The 22,000-nt window shown below is 45.3% G+C and overlaps 1 long non-coding RNA gene across 1 annotated transcript in view; it reads left to right on the forward strand.

Moving 5' to 3' along the window:
• The first annotated feature begins 1,853 nt into the window (after positions 1-1,853).
• LOC139583172 (uncharacterized) overlaps positions 1,854-22,000 on the forward strand; it is a 49,808-nt gene continuing 29,661 nt past the window's right edge. The window contains exons 1-2 of the long non-coding RNA XR_011676502.1: positions 1,854-1,988; positions 15,333-15,560. This is a non-coding gene — a long non-coding RNA (uncharacterized lncRNA). The remainder of the gene's footprint in view (positions 1,989-15,332; positions 15,561-22,000) is intronic.

Raw genomic sequence — 22,000 nt, forward strand, 5'->3', positions numbered from 1 at the left:
CTCACCCAAGTTTCCCTCCTACCCTGTCTACGTTGACAGAATATCCAGTTATCCAGACAATGTAACTGACAACAGACGTCTTGTAGCAGCAGCCCCGCCCCCCCCCCAAAAAAAACTCTACTCAAAAGGCAACATGGAATGTGAGAGCTATGAACAGCCAGCCGTACCCTGAACAAAACAGAAGGAACCCCTCCCCCTCATCCCCCCCTTTCCTTGACTGATATTGTACAAGTTCTGAACAGCTGAACAGGCATAATCAACCACCAACCCCCCCCCCCCCCCCCCCCCCCCAGCTGAAGAGATGACATAAGCATCCTCACACTACACTGCGGATTGCGCCACTAGTGCTCCATCCGGAAGGGGTGCCTGCTGCCGCCGCCGCCACTGCAGAGCCTGTCGCAAATGACGGTGGTCCTCCTGCATCTGTGAATAATTTGGGCCCAAATTGTTTGTTTAGCTTTACTTAAGTGCTACCAGTGTTTCCAATTGTGTGTGTGTCCATGCAGTGATTCAACACAACCACGGACAAAATAAGGTCAAATTAACCCAAAAGTGAACTCCACTTCTCTGTCCTCCTACTCCTCCCCCCCCCTACCCCTTTTCCTCAGGCCATCCTCTTCCAGAAAACCACGAGCCACTTTAAGTAAATGGGGGAGTTGTGTTAAACAAGCCCCTTGAAGGAAGTGGCATGGGAACTGGTGTTTGTTGTTAGTTTGTTGTGTTTCCGTCTGTTTTAAGAAAAACCTCTCTGTTCCCCCTCAGCCCCAAATGTGTTTGTTTGTTGTTTGTGCCAACGCTGAAGAGGAACCTGGTACCTATTAGATTAAAAATACTATACTAAACTATACTAAAATAAGTATTTACAGTGCCCTCAGAAAGTATTCACACTCCTTATTCAACATGTTACAGCCTGATTTTAAATTAGATTTTTTTGGTAACTATGTTTTTCAAAATGTTTAGTGATACAAAACGAAAATCCTAAATGTCTTGTCAGTAAGTATTCATCCCCTTTGTTATGGCGAGCTGAAATAAGTTCAGGAGCAGAAATGTGTCCAATAATAGTGTTAACCATGATTTTTGAATGACAAAGCTGTGTGTGTGTGTGTGTGAGAGTGTGTGTGTGTGTGTGGTGCGTGTGCATTTGTGTGAGCTGCCTAGCCGCAGCCTCTCCTCTGAGACTCAATCCACGAAAGGTTTTCATTACGTTGCCAAGACGTTCTCCCTGCGCGCTCTAATTTCTGATCAACCAGACTCATTAACACAGAACAAAGCGTCTCTAACCTGCTTCGTAACCCTGACGGAGTTCACCGCCAGTAATGAAAAAACGATCCTAACGAGTATGCCAATTAGCCACTCAAACAGGCTCATGACGTAATGGAATACCCCACACACAGAGGCGTCGACCATGGTAGTATAAGAGAAAATATTCTACTGGGGAATAATTAAAAGGACCTAAAATGATTATGAATACATGCGATAGAGTGTCTACTTATCTTGAATTAAATCGTCTCTCTAGAGTTTGTGTCTGTTAATAAGTGCTTTCAAAATATAGCTCAAGGAGGGAGTCTTAGATGGAAGAGAGACGAGGAGAGTGGCTTAGATGTTGTGTGGGATAAAAACAATTAGCGTGTATGCGCGGTTGTGAGAGAGAGGGCGAGACAGAGAACAATAGAGAGAGAGAGAGAGAGAGCATCATTTGAAATGTACCGAGGAACAGCAGTGAGGGAACGGGTGGAGGGGGCATGTGTGTTTAAACAGGGTGGTAGAAGAGAAGTCTGTGTGTTAGAGGATGGGTGCCCCTCCCCAAAACATGCATGCCACTCCCCCTACCCTCATGATTCAGCGGAAAATCCCCAAGTTGCAGGAGTAGGGTATTGGTGTGTCTGGTGTGTGTAGAATGCTGATTACTGGGAAGTCCGCTGGGAACATGGGAATGAGAATAGGAACACACACACAATACGATCATACAAGGAAATGAACGATCAAATGTAAGTCCTGAGGGCGCACACACACACACACACACAGTCTTCATTTATCAAAGTGTTCATGTTGTAAACGCTGAGAGAGTTATGAGTTTGTGTGTGTGTGTGTGTGTGTGTGTGTGTGTGTGTGTGTGTGTGTGTGTGTGTGTGTGTGTGTGTGTGTGTGTGTGTGTGTGTGTGTGTGTGTGTGTGTGTGTGTGTGTGTGTGTGTGTGTGTGTGTGTGTGTGTGTGTGTGTGTGTGTGTGTGTGTGTGTGCGCAGTGGTGGGAAAAGTACTCAATTGTAAAAGGAAAGATACCTGAACAGAAAATGACAACTATAAGTGAAAGTCACCCAGTACAATAACACTTGAGTAAAAGTATCTGGTTTAAAATGTACTTATGTACAATGGTGGAAAAAGTACTCAACTGCCATACTTGAGTAAAAGTACAAGTAAATGCTATCAAATGATTTATATTAAGCGAAAAATGAATCACGGCGAGCTAGGGGCACAATGCAACCCTCGTGGCATCGTCGTAGGATGCCACCTTTCCAACAAGTCAGTCAAATGGCTTCCCTGCTAGAGCTGCCCCTGTCAACTGTGTTGTCATTGTGACGTGGATACGTCTCGGAGCAACAACGGCTCAGCCGCAAAATGGTAGGCCACACAAGCTCACAGAACAGGACCGCCAAGTGCTGAAGCGATTAGCAGGTAAATAATAATCTTTGTAAATTATATCATAAGTAATACTGGTGAAGTTATGTAACACATGCAGTTAACAAAAACATATGTAAATGTCTCCTCTATTCAAAATGACAACCAACTGAATGCATTATTACCAGAACGATGGAAGAGGCAAGTAGAAGAAGGGGGAGAAAGGAAGGAACTTGTCTGGCGGCCCTGCATTAAAGATAAATTGTCATAAATTAAAAAGTATACCAACTACAGCGCCTGGTATGGCAAAAAGAAAAATCTTTTCGTTTTTCAAATTGTCAGTGTCTTGAAGCAAAAATTAGGATCATGTATACTCTGCTAATGACCATACTTAAAAAGACTAACAATATGGCATACTTAGCAAAACTACTGTAGGAATTTGTAGTAAGTGCATGTAGTAAGTGCAATTGATGACAAACACAAGTCATCATGTCTCCCTCTCGGTTCCTTGAAAAACATTAGCAGCCATACCACCCTGCATTCCTCTGCTGGCTCTGATGCTAAGCTAAGCAGAGATGGCCTTGGTCAGTACTTTGACGGGAGACTTCCTGGGAAAACCTGGGTTATGTTCAGTAGGTGGAGAAAATGTTTTGAAACAGAGTGAAGCAGGAAGCTACAACCAGAACGTGTCCAATAAGAAATAATTTTTTTTGTTTTGCAAAACGTTTTGCTACGGTGTGCCCTGCTGAACACACCCCAGGTTGATTATAAAAGTGTTAGAAGGGTAGTAGAAGGCACTCTACATTCAGAACTAAGGACACCCCAATTCCCCCTGGGCGGTGACTGGGGACAATGCCCTGCAAAGGATGCCGTCCTTCACATAAGAAACTAAGGTTCTGACTCTATGGTCACTAGACATCCAATGGCACTTATCACAAGTAGGAGTGCTAACACTTGTGTCCACAAGCAAATTCTGTAGAGTCGACATCACAACAACCAAGTACATACACACGTTTATGTTTTAACGTGTCGAAGGGAGGGACAACCATAACAGAACAACAGCGAACAACAGTGAGTTCTGACTCATTGAGGCCAACGCTCAGGAAGCAACGCATCCTCTGTGTGAGTGTGAGCGTGTGCTGGTATGTGTTAATTTGTCTGCATGTCTGTGTATGCAGCTAAAAGGCAAAGAGCACGGCGGATGTGTTAGTGGGGGACTCACGGTCCAAACACCTCTGGAACAATCAGGGGCGGTCCGCTCGGTTTCCTGTTTGAGTTTTTATGGGCTATGTACTCATCACCACGGAAACACAGACAGGAAATGCCGGCCGCTCTGTGATGAACAAATAGACAGCAAGATTAAAAACACTGGGGAAAGGATAGAATGCGCAAAGAAAGATCGGATACACTCTCTAGTCTATTTTGGGGGGCTGTGCCGACACACATGCACACACACACACACATAGTGACACTCTGGAAGCTCGTCAGGAAACAGGAAGTGAGACGTGCTGATAAAGCCATATGCAGGAAGTGGGTACAGGGGTGGGGCGGTGGAACTGTAAAGGAGAATGGCCCAGACCAGTGCGAGGGAGGGAAGGGTGGGCATGGTTAGGGACCAACCTAGGCCATGGAGGGCAGAGGGGGAACACGGAGCGGGCCTGCCCCAGCCAAGGTGGAGCTTATGATGTCCGGACAGAGCCCCCCGTAGTGATACATAACATTTAACTCCATTTAATATTATAGTAAAACCAGGTGCAATCAATTAATATGCGTTCAGCTGACTAAGATCAGGAAATGGTCCTGAGAAGCGAATGCCAAATGCAAGTATGATTTTATAACTTTGTCAAATAAATGAAATCACATACAAGGCATAAGGCGCAAATTACAAGGAAACACTGACACTAATGTAGCATTCGCAATCTAGACATGCAGATCTTAAGGTTAGCTGACAAGACAAAGCATGAACGAATCAGACCTACTCAGGCCCAAGGCATTTCATACAACCTTACTCCATGGGCAGGATACAGGACGAGAGAGAGCACAACAGGCCTTCATTCCATTTATACCAGATCTGACTTGTTGACCAATCCACAGACCAAACCAGAGGTAATACAACTAAAACATCAAATCGGATGGAATCAGCCAACATCCTATAGGAAGGGGGGGGGTCACATTTATGACCTGTGATGATGACCTGAGGGGGTGTGCTGGGTGCAATAGAGATAAGACAGCATTCCTGAGAGGAAAATTGCATAAAGTGTTGTCAGAGTTCACTCTGAACAACTACAAGTCGCCACGGAGATCATACGTCCATATAGATGGCATCAAAGTTCTCCTCAGAGGACAAGTTTTCGATGGATACCAGACATAGATGCGATAGTGTTATTGTAACACACATTTTTGTAATAAATTCTCTGGTTACTGTTGAAGAGAGATACATTTTGGCCATTCAGAGGGGGGAAGGCCCTTAAATAATTGACCATTGTGTCTTCCTTGTGTCCCTGGGCCATTTTCTATGCAGCCCCAGGTGACAGAGAGCGCGTAGTTTAGGGCCGAGCCTACTCCCCCAACCTTCCCTGAGCCCTAACCCTGGAAGGGCATAAGGGGGTTAAATCCTTCATTTGAAAAATGAGAAAAAAGCAGCAATTGTACTGTTTCTCTATTTTGAGGCGCTGTAGCCAAAATAGTCCAAATTAATTTAAGATGACTCTATAAATCGTTAATTTTGATGTTTTTGCCAGCGAGATCTTAGTCCCGCGATTTTACATCGAAGATGTTTGGTTCAGTATTTCTCAAGTGAAAGAAATGTGCATGAAAACGATTAGTCGCTCATTGAATGACAACACTTATTTGAAAAATCCGTACTGTTGACCAATCACCGACTAAGGGGCGTAGACTTCAGCTGCCGACTTCAGCTAGCCTTCTGTACTACTAAGCTATATGGAATTGTTTTAAGAACGTCATATCAAGGATCATTTTGCTATTTGATTTTGAATGTTAAGACCCCTTGAAGTATCAAAAAAATATATTTAAAAAGTATTTTAGGCCTAACTGCTATTAGCCCATACAAACGAATTGAATAGCAGATTCACTACATGGAACAACAGATAGACCCCCCCAAAAAAATCTAAAGGAAGTTTGTTCTAAAGTGTCTGTCCTATATATGAGAGCTATAAAAAGGTCACATGTATTTAACGCGTTCTTTTTGTCACTAAACAGTCTACAAATATGCAGTATTTCCATAAATGTTTTCAACTGACGAGTCCTACCATTGTTTTCTTGAGAGTCAAATTTTTCCATAAAGGGGTCATAATAGTTTGTAGACCAAACCGTTCAGACGCTACTGACAATTTTGTGAGAAGACCGATTTTCGCAATGTCTGACAAACATCGCTCCAGCTCTGTCACCATTCAAATAAAATGTTATTGGTCACATACACACAGTTAGCAGATGTTATTATGAGTGTAGCGAAATGCTTATGCTTCTAGATCCGACAGTGCAGCAGTATCTAACAGGTAATATCTAACAATTCCATCTAGTAAAGGAATGGGATGAGAATATATGAGTACAAAATATATGGATGAGCAGTGACAGAGCGGCAAGATGCAATAGATAGTAAAGAATAGATAGTGAAGGATACAGTATATACACTATCGTTCAAAAGTGTGGGGTGACTTAGAAATGTCCCTGTTTCCCATGAAATGAGTTGCAAAGGCAATAGGAAACATAGTCAAGACGTTGACAAGGTTATAAATAATGATTTTTAATTTAAATAATAAATGTGCACCTTCTTCACCACACCGTCTGTGTGCGTGGACCATTTCAGTTTGTCTGTGACGTGTACGCCAAGGAACTTAAAACTTTCCACCTTCTCCACTACTGTGCCTTTGATGTGGATAGGGGGTGCTCCCGCTGTTTCCTGAAATCCACGATCATCTCCTATGTTTTGTTGACGTTGAGTGAGAGGTTGTTTTCCTGACACCACACTCAAGCCCACTACTGTGTCGTCTGCAAACTTGATGACTGATTTGGAGGCGTGCATGGCCACGAAGTCATGGGTGAACAGGGAGTACAGGAGGGGGCTGAGCCCTTGTGGGGCCCCTTTGTTGAGGGTCAGACAGGTGGAGATGTTGTTTTCGGCCTGTCAGAAAGTCCAGGACCCAATTGCACAGGGCGGGGTTGAGACCCAGGGCCTCAAGCTTAATGATGAGCTTGGAGGGTATTATGGTGTTGAATGCTGAGCTGTAGTCAATGAACAGCATTCTTACATAGGTATTCCTCTTGTCCAGATGGGATAGGGCAGTGTGCAGTGTGATGGCGATTGTATCATCTCTGGACCTGTTGGGGCGGTATGCAAACTGAAATGTGTCTAGGGTGGTATATAAGGTGGAGGTGAAATAACCCTTGACTAGTCTCTCAAAGCACTTCACGAATGACAGAAGTGAGTACTACAGGGTGATAGTCATTTAGTTCAGTTATTTTTGCCTTTTTGGGTACAGGAACAATGGTGGCCATCTTGAAGCATGTGGGGACAGCAGACTGGGATAGGGAGCGATTAAATATGTCCTTAAACACACCAGCCAGCTGGTCTGTGCATGCTCTGAGGACGCAGCTAGGGATGCCGTCTGGGCCAGCAGCCTTGCGAGGGTTAACACGTTTAAATGTCTTAGTCACGTCGGCCACGGAAAAAGAGAAGGGGGGCCCGCAGTCCTTGTTAGCGGGCTGCATCGGTGGCACAGTATTGTCCTCAAAGTGGGAAAAGAAGGTGTTTAGTTTGTCTGGAAGCAATACATCGGTGTCCGATTAGTCGCTCATTGAATGACAACACTTATTTGAAGAATCCCTACTGTTGACCAATCATCGACTAAGGGGCGTAGACTTCAGCTGCCGACTTCAGCTAGCCTTCTGTACTACTAAGCTATATGGAATTGTTTTAAGAACGTCATATCAAGGATCATTTTGCTATTTGATTTGTTAGCGGGCTGCATCGGTGGCACTGTATTATCCTCAAAGTGGGAAAAGAAGGTGTTTAGTTTGTCTGGAAGCAATACATCGGTGTCCGTGATGAGAAGAGAGAGGGATACAATATGAAGAGATTAGAGAGAACGAAAGGGAGGCCAAGAAAAGGAGAGGAAGTAGTTTATGGTAGTGTACACACTATCATACACACCTATGTGAACCCACACATTGACAAATGCACGCACACACATACACTCAATGCCCTCCTGATACACCCCCGAGCCAACAACAAACCACTTTTTTAATTACCAATGGAATATGATTATATAATGGTTTATAGATTTTAGAAATCATAAAGAGGAGAGAGTCTAGGAGCTGCCTGCCAGACCCTCTGGCTCAGAATAAACAGCTTTGTGAATGTACACTGCTCAAAAAAATAAAGGGAACACTTAAACAACACAATGTAACTCCAAGTCAATCACACTTCTGTGAAATCAAACTGTCCACTCAGGAAGCAACACTGATTGACAATAAATTTCACATGCTGTTGTGCAAATGGAATAGACAAAAGGTGGAAATTATAGGCAATTAGCAAGACACCCCCAATAAAGGAGTGGTTCTGCAGGTGGTGACCATAGACCACTTCTCAGTTCCTATGCTTCCTGGCTGATGTTTTGGTCACTTTTGAATGCTGGCGGTGCTTTCACTCTAGTGGTAGCATGAGACGGAGTCTACAACCCACACAAGTGGCTCAGGTAGTGCAGCACATCCAGGATGGCACATCAATGCGAGCTGTGGCAAGAAGGTTTGCTGTGTCTGTCAGCGTAGTGTCCAGAGCATGGAGGCGCTACCAGGAGACAGGCCAGTACATTTACATTTACATTTAAGTCATTTAGCAGACGCTCTTATCCAGAGCGACTTACAAATTGGTGCATTCACCTTATGACATCCAGTGGATCAGCCACTTTACAATAGTGCATCTAAATCTTTTTAAGGGGGGGGGGGGGGGGGGGGTGAGAAGGATTACTTTATCCTATCCTAGGTATTCCTTAAAGAGGTGGGGTTTCAGGTGTCTCCGGAAGGTGGTGATTGACTCCGCTGTCCTGGCGTCGTGAGGGAGTTTGTTCCACCATTGGGGGGCCAGAGCAGCGAACAGTTTTGACTGGGCTGAGCGGGAACTGTACTTCCTCAGTGGTAGGGAGGCGAGCAGGCCAGAGGTGGATGAACGCAGTGCCCTTGTTTGGGTGTAGGGCCTGATCAGAGCCTGGAGGTACTGAGGTGCCGTTCCCCTCACAGCTCCGTAGGCAAGCACCATGGTCTTGTAGCGGATGCGAGCTTCAACTGGAAGCCAGTGGAGAGAGCGGAGGAGTGGGGTGACGTGAGAGAACTTGGGAAGGTTGAACACCAGACGGGCAGCGGCGTTCTGGATGAGTTGTAGGGGTTTAATGGCACAGGCAGGGAGCCCAGCCAACAGCGAGTTGCAGTAATCCAGACGGGAGATGACAAGTGCCTGGATTAGGACCTGCGCCGCTTCCTGTGTGAGGCAGGGTCGTACTCTGCGGATGTTGTAGAGCATGAACCTACAGGAACGGGCCACCGCCTTGATGTTAGTTGAGAACGACAGGGTGTTGTCCAGGATCACGCCAAGGTTCTTAGCGCTCTGGGAGGAGGACACAATGGAGTTGTCAACCGTGATGGCGAGATCATGGAACGGGCAGTCCTTCCCCGGGAGGAAGAGCAGCTCCGTCTTGCCGAGGTTCAGCTTGAGGTGGTGATCCGTCATCCACACTGATATGTCTGCCAGACATGCAGAGATGCGATTCGCCACCTGGTCATCAGAAGGGGGAAAGGAGAAGATTAATTGTGTGTCGTCTGCATAGCAATGATAGGAGAGACCATGTGAGGTTATGACAGAGCCAAGTGACTTGGTGTATAGCGAGAATAGGAGAGGGCCTAGAACAGAGCCCTGGGGGACACCAGTGGTGAGAGCACGTGGTGAGGAGACAGATTCTCGCCACGCCACCTGGTAGGAGCGACCTGTCAGGTAGGACGCAATCCAAGCGTGGGCCGCGCCGGAGATGCCCAACTCGGAGAGGGTGGAGAGGAGGATCTGATGGTTCACAGTATCGAAGGCAGCCGATAGGTCTAGAAGGATGAGAGCAGAGGAGAGAGAGTTAGCTTTAGCAGTGCGGAGCGCCTCCGTGATACAGAGAAGAGCAGTCTCAGTTGAATGACTAGTCTTGAAACCTGACTGATTTGGATCAAGAAGGTCATTCTGAGAGAGATAGCGGGAGAGCTGGCCAAGGACGGCACGTTCAAGAGTTTTGGAGAGAAAAGAAAGAAGGGATACTGGTCTGTAGTTGTTGACATCGGAGGGATCGAGTGTAGGTTTTTTCAGAAGGGGTGCAACTCTCGCTCTCTTGAAGACGGAAGGGACGTAGCCAGCGGTCAGGGATGAGTTGATGAGCGAGGTGAGGTAAGGGAGAAGGTCTCCGGAAATGGTCTGGAGAAGAGAGGAGGGGATAGGGTCAAGCGGGCAGGTTGTTGGGCGGCCGGCCGTCACAAGACGCGAGATTTCATCTGGAGAGAGAGGGGAGAAAGAGGTCAGAGCACAGGGTAGGGCAGTGTGAGCAGAACCAGCGGTGTCGTTTGACTTAGCAAACGAGGATCGGATGTCGTCGACCTTCTTTTCAAAATGGTTGACGAAGTCATCTGCAGAGAGGGAGGAGGGAGGGGGAGGGGGAGGAGGATTCAGGAGGGAGGAGAAGGTGGCAAAGAGCTTCCTAGGGTTCCTAAGCAGATGCTTGGAATTTAGAGTGGTAGAAAGTGGCTTTAGCGGCAGAGACAGAAGAGGAAAATGTAGAGAGGAGGGAGTGAAAGGATGCCAGGTCCGCAGGGAGGCGAGTTTTCCTCCATTTCCGCTCGGCTGCCCGGAGCCCTGTTCTGTGAGCTCGCAATGAGTCGTCGAGCCACGGAGCGGGAGGGGAGGACCGAGCCGGCCTGGAGGATAGGGGACATAGAGAGTCAAAGGATGCAGAAAGGGAGGAGAGGAGGGTTGAGGAGGCAGAATCAGGAGATAGGTTGGAGAAGGTTTGAGCAGAGGGAAGAGATGATAGGATGGAAGAGGAGAGAGTAGCGGGGGAGAGAGAGCGAAGGTTGGGACGGCGCGATACCATCCGAGTAGGGGCAGTGTGGGAAGTGTTGGATGAGAGCGAGAGGGAAAAGGATACAAGGTAGTGGTCGGAGACTTGGAGGGGAGTTGCAATGAGGTTAGTGGAAGAACAGCATCTAGTAAAGATGAGGTCGAGCGTATTGCCTGCCTTGTGAGTAGGGGGGGAAGGTGAGAGGGTGAGGTCAAAAGAGGAGAGGAGTGGAAAGAAGGAGGCAGAGAGGAATGAGTCAAAGGTAGACGTGGGGAGGTTAAAGTCGCCCAGAACTGTGAGAGGTGAGCCGTCCTCAGGAAAGGAGCTTATCAAGGCATCAAGCTCATTGATGAACTCTCCGAGGGAACCTGGAGGGCGATAAATGATAAGGATGTTAAGCTTGAAAGGGCTGGTAACTGTGACAGCATGGAATTCAAAGGAGGCGATAGACAGATGGGTAAGGGGAGAAAGAGAGAATGACCACTTGGGAGAGATGAGGATCCCGGTGCCACCACCCCGCTGACCAGAAGCTCTCGGGGTGTGCGAGAACACGTGGGCGGACGAAGAGAGAGCAGTAGGAGTAGCAGTGTTATCTGTGGTGATCCATGTTTCCGTCAGTGCCAAGAAGTCGAGGGACTGGAGGGAGGGATAGGCTGAGATGAACTCTGCCTTGTTGGCCGCAGATCGGCAGTTCCAGAGGCTACCGGAGACCTGGAACTCCACGTGGGTCGTGCGCGCTGGGACCACCAGTACATCAGGAGACGTGGAGGAGGCCGTAGGAGGGCAACAACCCAGCAGCAGGACCGCTACCTCCGTTTTTTTGCAAGGAGGAGCACTGCCAGAGCCCTGCAAAATGACCTCCAGCAGGCCACAAATGTTGCTGACAGACACAGCAAACCTTCTTGCCACAGCTCGCATTGATGTGCCATCCTGGAAGAGCTGCACTACCTGAGCCACTTGTGTGGGTTGTAGACTCCGTCTCATGCTACCACTAGAGTGAAAGCACCGCCAGCATTCAAAAGTGACCAAAACATCAGCCAGGAAGCATAGGAACTGAGAAGTGGTCTGTGGTCACCACCTGCAGAACCACTCCTTTATTGGGGGTGTCTTGCTAATTGCCTATAATTTCCACCCTTCAACTATGACAGACAAGATGAGAAAAAAAAATCCTGAAAATCACATTGTAGGATTTTTAATGAATTTATTTGCAAATTATGGTGGAAAATAAGTATTTGGTCAATAACAAAAGTTTATCTCAATACTTTGTTATATACCCTTTGTTGGCAATGACAGAGGTCAAACGTTTTCTGTAAGTCTTCACAAGGTTTTCACACACTGTTGCTGGTATTTTGGCCCATTCCTCCATGCAGATCTCCTCTAGAGCAGTGATGTTTTGGGGCTGTTGCTGGGCAACACGGACTTTCAACTCCCTCCAAAGACTTTCTATGGGGTTGAGATCTGGAGACTGGCTAGGCCACTCCAGGACCTTGAAATGCTTCTTACGAAGCCACTCCTTCGTTGCCCGGGCGGTGTGTTTGGGATCATTGTCATGCTGAAAGACCCAGCCACATTTCATCTTCAATGCCCTTGCTGATGGAAGGAGGTTTTCACTCAAAATCTCACGATACATGGCCCCATTCATTCTGTCCTTTACACGGATCAGTCGTCCTGGTCCCTTTGCAGAAAAACAGCCCCAAAGCATGATGTTTCCACCCCCATGCTTCACAGTAGGTATGGTGTTCTTTGGATGCAACTCAGCATTCTTTGTCCTCCAAACACGACGAGTTGAGTTTTTACCAAAAAGTTCTATTTTGGTTTCATCTGACCATATGACATTTTCCCAATCTTCTTCTGGATCATCCAAATGCTCTCTAGCAAACTTCAGACGGGCCTGGACATGTACTGGCTTAAGCAGGGGGACACGTCTGGCACTGCAGGATTTGAGTCCCTGGCGGCGTAGTGTGTTACTGATGGTAGGCTTTGTTACTTTGGTCCCAGCTCTCTGCAGGTCATTCACTAGGTCCCCCCGTGTAGTTCTGGGATTTTTGCTCACCGTTCTTGTGATCATTTTGACCCCATGGGGTGAGATCTTGCGTGGATCCCCAGATCGAGGGAGATTATCAGTGGTCTTGTATGTCTTCCATTTCCTAATAATTGCTCCCACAGTTGATTTCTTCAAACCAAGCTGCTTACCTATTGCAGATTCAGTCTTCCCAGCCTGGTGCAGGTCTACAATTTTGTTTCTGGTGTCCTTTGACAGCTCTTTGGTCTTGGCCATAGTGGAGTTTGGAGTGTGACTGTTTGAGGTTGTGGACAGGTGTCTTTTATGCTGATAACAAGTTCAAACAGGTGCCATTAATACAGGTAACGAGTGGAGGACAGAGGAGCCTCTTAAAGAAGAAGTTACAGGTCTGTGAGAGCCAGAAATCTTGCTTATTTGTAGGTGACCAAATACTTATTTTCCACCATAATTTGCAAATAAATTCATTAAAAATCCTACAATGTGATTTTCTGGAATTTTTTTTCTCATTTTGTCTGTCATAGTTGAAGTGTACCTATGATGAAAATTACAGGCCTCTCTCATCTTTTTAAGTGGGAGAACTTGCACAATTGGTGGCTGACTAAATAATGTTTTGCCCCACTGTACTTGCACATACACACAGACACACATTTGGGTGTTGCTGTGGCTAGACAAGATGTGGCTAACATATGAACGCAGAAGCTTGTGAGAAACTCTCCAGTTGTGATAATGCCATTAGTTCTAGAGGCAGAGACCAATAAAAATGTTCTAGCCTGGCCCTGACCCAAGCTCTCTCATGTCCCATGATGTGTAATTGGAAAGCTCTTTCCCCCTGCTATACAAATGCTGAATTATAAATCCAACCCTAGAAGGTACTCCCTAGGCCCTAGGCACTCTAGTAGGTCTGATAGGATCAGAACCGTTTTAAGCGGTTGTGTAGATCCAGCTTCATACAGTATATACCTAAACTCCAAAGAGAAGCACAACACATCTGGATTCATCTTTTCCATAAATTTGGGAATGTGACATGTAGCTGGATCTACACAACAGAAGGCATCGAGCATAAACCTATCTAGACATACTTTTGATTTCTGAAAACATCTGACAAACTTTGATACCAGTGGTTGATATCAAGATTGGACTTCCTGACGGGCCGCCCCCAGGTGGTGAGGGTAGGTAACAACATCTCCACCCCGCTGATCCTCAACACTGGGGCCCCACAAGGGTGCGTTCTGAGCCCTCTCCTGTACTCCCTGTTCACCCACGACTGCGTGGCCATGCACGCCTCCAACTCAATCATCAAGTTTGCGGATGACACTACAGTGGTAGGCTTGATTACCAACAACGACGAGACGGCCTACAGGGAGGAGGTGAGGGCCCTCGGAGTGTGGTGTCAGGAAAATAACCTCACACTCAACGTCAACAAAACAAAGGAGATGATTGTGGACTTCAGGAAACAGCAGAGGGAGCACCCCCCTATCCACATTGACGGGTCAGTAGTGGAGAAGGTGGAAAGTTTTAAGTTCCTCGGTGTACACATCACGGACAAACTGAATTGGTCCACCCACACAGACAGCGTTGTGAAGAAGGCGCAGCAGCGCCTCTTCAACCTCAGGAGGCTGAAGAAATTCGGCTTGTCACCAAAAGCACTCACAAACTTCTACAGATGCACAATCGAGAGCATCCTGTCGGGCTGTATCACCGCCTGGTACGGCAACTGCTCCGCCCACAACCGTAAGGCTCTCCAGAGGGTAGTGAGGTCTGCAGAACGCATCACCGGGGGCAAACTACCTGCCCTCCAGGACACCTACACCACCCGATGTCACAGGAAGGCCATAAAGATCATCAAGGACAACAACCACCCAAGCCACTGCCTGTTCACCCCGCTATCATCCAGAAGGCGAGGTCAGTACAGGTGCATCAAAGCAGGGACCGAGAGACTGAAAAACAGCTTCTATCTCAAGGCCATCAGACTGTTAAACAGCCACCACTAACATTTAGCGGCCGCTGCCAACATACTGACTCAACTCCAGCCACTTTAAAAATGGGAATTGATGGAAATTATGTAAAAATGTACCACTAGCCACTTTAAACAATGCCACTTAATATAATGTTTACATACCCTACATTACCCATCTCATATGTATATACTGTACTCTATATCATCTACTGCATCTTGCCATCTTTATGTAATACATGTACCACTAGCCACTTTAAACTATGCCACTTTATGTTTACATACCCTACAGTACTCATCTCATATGTATATACCGTACTCTATACCATCTACTGCATCTTGCCTATGCCGTTCTGTACCACCACTCATTCATATATCTTTATGTACATATTCTTTATCCCTTTACACTTGTGTGTGTATAAGGTAGTAGTTGTGGAATTGTTAGGTTAGATTACTTGTTGGTTATTACTGCATTGTCGGAACTAGAAGCACAAGCATTTCGCTATACTCGCATTAACATCTGCTAACCATGTGTATGTGACTAATAAAATTTGATTTGATTTGATTTGATTTAGATTGACTTAGATTCATTCAAGAAAGTTCCATTCACACTGAAATCTGCCTTTCCCCTTTGAAGTTGTATTTCTGCATTGTAAGGACGGGAAGCGAGGTACCATAAAGACATCTGGACAAGAGCAGAACCGTGACGACGTTGACTCAGTGGATGACAGTATGACAGCACTGTTGCTGTCATGTGATGAGATAGATACGGAATCATCTGGGCCGCGGAGTGGGGCTAGGATACAAGAGCTGGTTGCCCCGCCAGGCAGGGTTATTGGGATGCCAAAGCTGGTGTTCTCACTGGGTAAGTACAGTGCCTTCGGGAATGTATTCAGACCCCTTCACTTTCAACATTTCAACATTTTGTTACGTCACAGCCTTGTTCTACAATTGATTGAATTGCTTTTTTCCATCATCAATCTACACACAATACCCCACAATGTCAAAGCAAAAACAGATTAAAAAAAAATCTTTACCCAATTATTACAAAAATGTAAAATAAATACTACATTTCCATAAGTATTCAGACACTTTACTCAGTACTTTGTTGAAGCACTTTTAGCAGCGCTTACAGCATCAAGTCTTCTTGGGTATGACTTTACAGGCTTGGCACACCTGTATTTGGGGAGTTTCTTCCATTCTCCTCTGCAGATTCTTCTCACAAACTGTGTGAAATTGGATTGGGAGCGATGCTGGACAAATATTTTCAAGTCTCTCCAGAGATGTTCAATCGGCTCTGGCTGGGCCACGCAAGGACATTCAGAGATTTGTCCCTGAAGCCACTCCTGCGTTGTCTTGGCTGTGTGCTTAGGGTCGTTGTCCCGTTGGAAGGTGAACCTTCTCCCCAGTCTGAGGTCCTGAGCGCTCTGGAGCATGTTTTCATCAAGGATCTGTCTGTACTTTGCTCCGTTCATCTTACCCTCAATCCTGACTAGTCTCCCAGTGCCTGCTGCTGAAAAACATCCCCACAGCATGATGCTGCCACCGCCATGCTTCACCGTAGGGATGGTGCCAGGTTTCCTCCAGACGTGACGCTTGGCATTCAGGCCAAAGAGTTCAATCTTGATTACATCACACCAGAGAATCTGGTTTCTCATGGTCTGAGAGTCCTTTAGTTACCTTTTCCTTAGGTTACCGCTGGAGGGTACCTTGTGTTCTAGTTTCCAGGTGACCCTGATTATTACTTATTGGATTCACCTGTGTTAAATTCCCTTCTCTGTTCACCTGGATGCCTTGTTATTTAGGTTCATCAGTTGGCCTGTGTCTTTGCTTAGGTCTCATGTTTTATTAGTGCGCTCTTGTGCGGTTGCCTTGTTTTCTGTGAAGACTCGAAGTAAAAGTTCTGGATTTACCCTTACCGCTGCTTGCTGTGTTTCTCTGAGCCTGGGTTCGAGTTCGTACTGACATTATTTTTACACCGACGGAGCTCATTGCCTTCTTCAATCATGCAGAGACGGGCAGCATGAAGGTCTCGTCTTTTATTTTGATGGAAAGGGGAGAAATTGTGCTTTACAATGGTATTCATATTACAGTTGACCTGGAAGTATTACATTTTTGGGGTGCTAAAATAAGGTAAATTGTATGTTTCAGCGCAATGTACAAAAGTGCATTAGCTAACTATACAGCTTTGTTTCGAGTCATCTTCCCTGTAGTCCGGTTGAACGTTACCATGTAGTTAATAGAATATTAATAAAATGCTCCATAGTTGAATTTGTATTGATGAGAGGAATCACTTGAAGCAATTGCGGTCTGGTCAGTTCTTTCAGTTTTGCCCAGAGGATTTTGTTTTGTGTCTGCCACCCTTTCAGAAAAGCCCATCTTGGAGAAGGGACAGGGCCAGAACACGAAGCACCGCCACACTTGAGTTGTAACCTTTGTGCCACCTTGTATATTTAGCAATGAATCCACTGTTGGGAACATCGCTGAAAGACATCCAATGGCTCTATCAAACAAGGACAACCATATCTGCAAAAATAAAGTATAGTACGATCGGTATGACATAGAGGTTTTGCGAAATGCCACAAAGCAGGACTACATTTATTTTTTTGATCTCGTATCCCCCTCAATACACCGGAAGCCATCATAGAGTGTATTATTCGGCGCGCAAAGTCCAGCCCCGCCCTCTTCGTGACCAATTACGTGTGAAACCCATCTCACGGACCTACAAATCCCTCAGACATGATCAAAACAAACCCTGGGTCTCCCAGGTTGAAATTCCTCTTTTTAAGTCTACAAAATATTATACATTTAATTTATGGAAGATTTATATGATTTAATTATATTCGATGGAACAACTTAGATTAAGTTTGAATTATTTCAATAATTTACATGGAAATTTGACACGTAATTAAAACACTTTGATCCTATGATACATTTTTACGTGTGTTGATTTCACCTTAACCATTCCTATGATCTCCGCTGACGCCGTGATACATCACCCAGCTCTCCTAATAAATCGGGTAGGTCCCTTAATTTGGATGGGATCCTGTTTTGGGTCAAAGGTCATCTTCTCTGTGCCTTTGGGGGGGGGGGGGGTTTGGGGGGGATCAGCATCTCTGTTCTGGAGGGGTCAGATGACGTGGGGGCGTCGCCAGGAGCAACCGTCAGCCAGGCCCACTCCGTCAGCCGACAGTGTGTTTGTGTGTGTGTGTGTGTGTGTGTGTGTGTGTGTGTGTGTGTGTGTGTGTGTGTGTGTGTGTGTGTGTGTGTGTGTGTGTGTGTGTGTGTGTGTGTGTGTGTGTGTGTGTGTGTGTGTGTGTGTGTGTGTGTGTGCGTGCGTGTATACCACTCTGTCTGCTGACAGGCGACCAGGTCAGGCTGTTCAGCACTTATCTGTCCTCATCATGGTTGAATTACTTCCCTTAGTTAGACCTTAACAAAACCAATATGAAATTGGGGTTATGACACATTGCTCAACAGCAGCCAGCCTGTGACCCCTCCCTGCTCGCTAACTAAGGGAAGTAATTCAACCATGATGAGGACAGATAAGTGCTGAACAGCCTGACCTGGTCGCCTGTCAGCAGACAGAGTGGTATACACGCACGCACACACACACACACACACACACACACACACACACACACACACACACACACACACACACACACACACACACACACACACACACACACACACACACACACACACACACACACACACACACACACAAACACACTGTCGGCTGACGGACTGGGCCTGGCTGACGGTTGCTCCTGGCGACGCCCCCACGTCATCTGACCCCTCCAGAACAGAGATGCTGATCCCCCCCAAACCCCCCCCCCCCCCAAAGGCACAGAGAAGATGACCTTTGACCCATAACCCTAACCCCATGTTAATCTCTGAGGAGGGGATAGTGTAGAATGGGAAAGTATTCCACCAGCCTATCAGAGGATGTAACGACTAATTTCATTCACTTTTTCGTCCAGTTTTTAGTGGTTGGGGTATGGGTTGTTACTGGGATGGCTGACCATAAATCCTAACCTGAGATTTGTACACATTATTTAAGATTTAGCAGAAATCATAACATTTTATATAAAAGTCTGAGTTAAAGGAATAGTCCAATCAAAAACTATCTTTTGGTATTTTCTTTCTTAGTTTATGAGTTGATAGGGTCCCAAAATAGTTATAATATTTTCAAGAAGCAAAGTTTCCTCATGATGTGCGTGCTTGTCAATGATGCAAAAAGACTTTGTAACCTAGGAGAGGAAAGTCAATGGAGTGGCGTCTCTGTCCGTAAATAATCTTTCCCTGAGTTTGACATACAACCCATCTGACCTTCCATCTGTCTTTGTAGCCTCCCTTCAGAATTTAGATCAGATAAGACCAACAGGTAAACACAAACACACTCACAGAGGAGAGAAAACAAGACACACATGACAAATGAGACACACACACACATCCAGGCATGCAGTCAGACATGCGCACACACACACAAACAGAAATTGGCAAGCACACAGGCAGGTAGGGGTCATGAGGGGTCATTTCCTTGGGCTAATTATACTTGCTTTCTGAGGGGGTTATGATCAGGGAACGAAAACTCAGCCCTCGGTGGAAAAAGTACCCAATTGTCATACTTTAGTAAAAGTCACCCAGTAAAATACTACTTGAGTGAAAGTCTAAAAGTATTTGGTTTTAAATATACTTAAGTATCAAAAGTAAAAGTATAAATCATTTCACATTCCTTATATTATGCAAACCAGACGGCACGATTTTCTTGTTTGTTTTTTTATTTATAGAGAGCCAGGAGCACACTCAGACATAATTTACAAACGCAGCATTTGTGTTTAGTGAGGTAGCCAGATCAGAGGCAGTACGGATGACCAGGGAGGTTCACTTGATAAGTGTGTGAATTGGACCATTTTCCTGTCCTTCTGTACATACGAAATGTAATGAGTACTTTTGGGTGTCAGGGAAAATGTATGTAGTAAAAAGTACATTATTTTCTTTAGGAATGTACTGAAGTAAAAGTTGTCAAAAATGTAAATAGTAAAGTACAGATACCCCAAAATTCTACTTAAGTAAAAATACTTTGAAGTACTACTTATGTACTTTACACCAGTGCCTTCAAGGGGTGTGAATACTTTCTACAGTGCCTTCAGAAAGTATTCACCCCCTTTGACTTTTTAAACCCTTTGTTGTGTTACAGCATGAATTTAAAATGGATCAAATGTAGATTTCTTTGTCACTGGCTTACACACAATACCCCATAATGTCAAAGTGGAATTATGTTTATGTACATTTTTACAAATGAATTACAAATGAGGAGTTGAAATGTCTTCAGTCAATAAATAATTACCCCTTTGTTATGGCAAGCCTAATAAGTTCAGGAGTAAAAATGTGCTTAACAAGTCACATAAGTTGCATGGACTCACTCTGTGTGCAATAATACTGTAGTGTTTAACATGATGTTTGAATGACCTAATCTCTGTAACCTACACATATAATTGTCTGTAAGGTCCCTCAGTCAAACAGATCCAACCTGTCACGTTCTGACCCTAGTTCTTTTGTATTTTCTTTGTTTTAGTGTTGGTCAGGACGTGAGTTGGGTGGGTTCTATGTTTTCTGTTTCTATGTGGGGTTTTCGTTTGGCCTGATATGGTTCTCAATCAGAGGCAGGTGTTTGTCATTGTCTCTGATTGGGAGCCATATTTAGGTAGCCTGTTTTCTGTTGGGTTTTGTGGGTGTTTGTTTCCGTGTGAGTGTTTGTTGCCACACGCTACTGTTTCGGTTTCGTTCATGTTCACATTTATTGTTTTGTATTTCATAGTGTTCAGTTTATGTTTTAAAATAAACGTTATGGACACTTACCACGCTGCGCATTGGTCCTCCGATCCTTCAAACTTCTCCTCCTCAGATGAGGAGGAGGACAGCCGTTACACAACCACAAGACCAGGGTGGTTTTTCTTTCAATTTAGAAATGTGGAATAGGTTATGTACATCGGTTGACAAAAAATCGAATTAAATAAAAAATTATATATTTCATTTTAAGGCAGCAAAATGTGAACACTGTGGAAGGGGTGTGTACATTTAACTAGGGACTGTATCAAGAAAAAGTACTTTCTCTAGTTTGGAAGTAACTTGTATGTAAATAGAGGGACTGTAACTACAGAATAGACCCAGTCTGGATAGGCTGACGCCGTTTCTATGCAACCAGCTGTGTATATTGATGAATGCTTGCTGTCACGTTTTGCTATTTGCTGCCAGAGCCACAGCTATATTTGTAGTCACCTACCTTGCCTTGTCACCTAAAACCCTGACAAACTTTTACAGATGCACAATCGAGAGCATCCTGTCAGGCTGTATCACCGCCTGGTACGGCAATTGCACCACCCTCAACCGCAAGGCTGTCCAGAGGGTGGTGCGGTCTGCCAAATGCATCACCGGGGGCAAACTACCTGCCCTCCTTCTGGATGGTAGCGGTGTGAACAGGCAGTGGCTTGGGTGGTTGTTGTCCTTGAATATCTTTCTGGCATTGCTGTGACATCGATATACAAAGATATTCAAGGACAACAACCACCCAAGCCACTGCCTGTTCACACCGCTACCATCCAGAAGGCGAGCTCAGCACCCGATGTCACAGCAATGCCAGAAAGATATTCAAGGACAACAACCACCCAAGCCACTGCCTGTTCACACCGCTACCATCCAGAAGGCGAGCTCAGTACAGGTGCATCAAAGCTGGGACCGAGAGACTGAAAAACAGTTTCTATCTCAAGGCCATCAGACTGCTAAACAGCAATCACTGACTCAGAGAGGCTGCTGCCTACATAGAGACTCAAATCACTGGACACTTTAATAAATGGATCACTAGTCACTTAAAACAATGCCACTTTAATAATGTTAACATATCTTACATTACTCATCTCGTATGAATATACTGTACCTTATACCATCTATTGCACCTTGCCTATGCCGCTCGGCCATCGCCCATCCATATATTTATTGTACATATTCTTATTCCATCCCTTAAGATTTGTGTGTATTAGGTAGTTGTTGGGGAATTGTTAGATTACTTGTTAGATATTACTGTACTGTCAGAACTAGAAGCACAAGCATTTAGCTACACTCGCATTAACATCTGCTAACCATATGTATGTGACCAATAACATTTGATTTGATTTGAGGTTGGAGTTAGAGATGTCTGACCTTAATTTGACCCCTTTTGTTGCAGGAGGAAAATATTCCTGCAAAAGGAGGATTTGAATATCGGATAAAAAATATTTAGAATTGCCACTAGCAGGCAGC

The sequence above is a fragment of the Salvelinus alpinus genome, chromosome 8, assembly GCF_045679555.1.
Source record: "Salvelinus alpinus chromosome 8, SLU_Salpinus.1, whole genome shotgun sequence".
Classification (NCBI taxonomy): domain Eukaryota; kingdom Metazoa; phylum Chordata; class Actinopteri; order Salmoniformes; family Salmonidae; genus Salvelinus; species Salvelinus alpinus.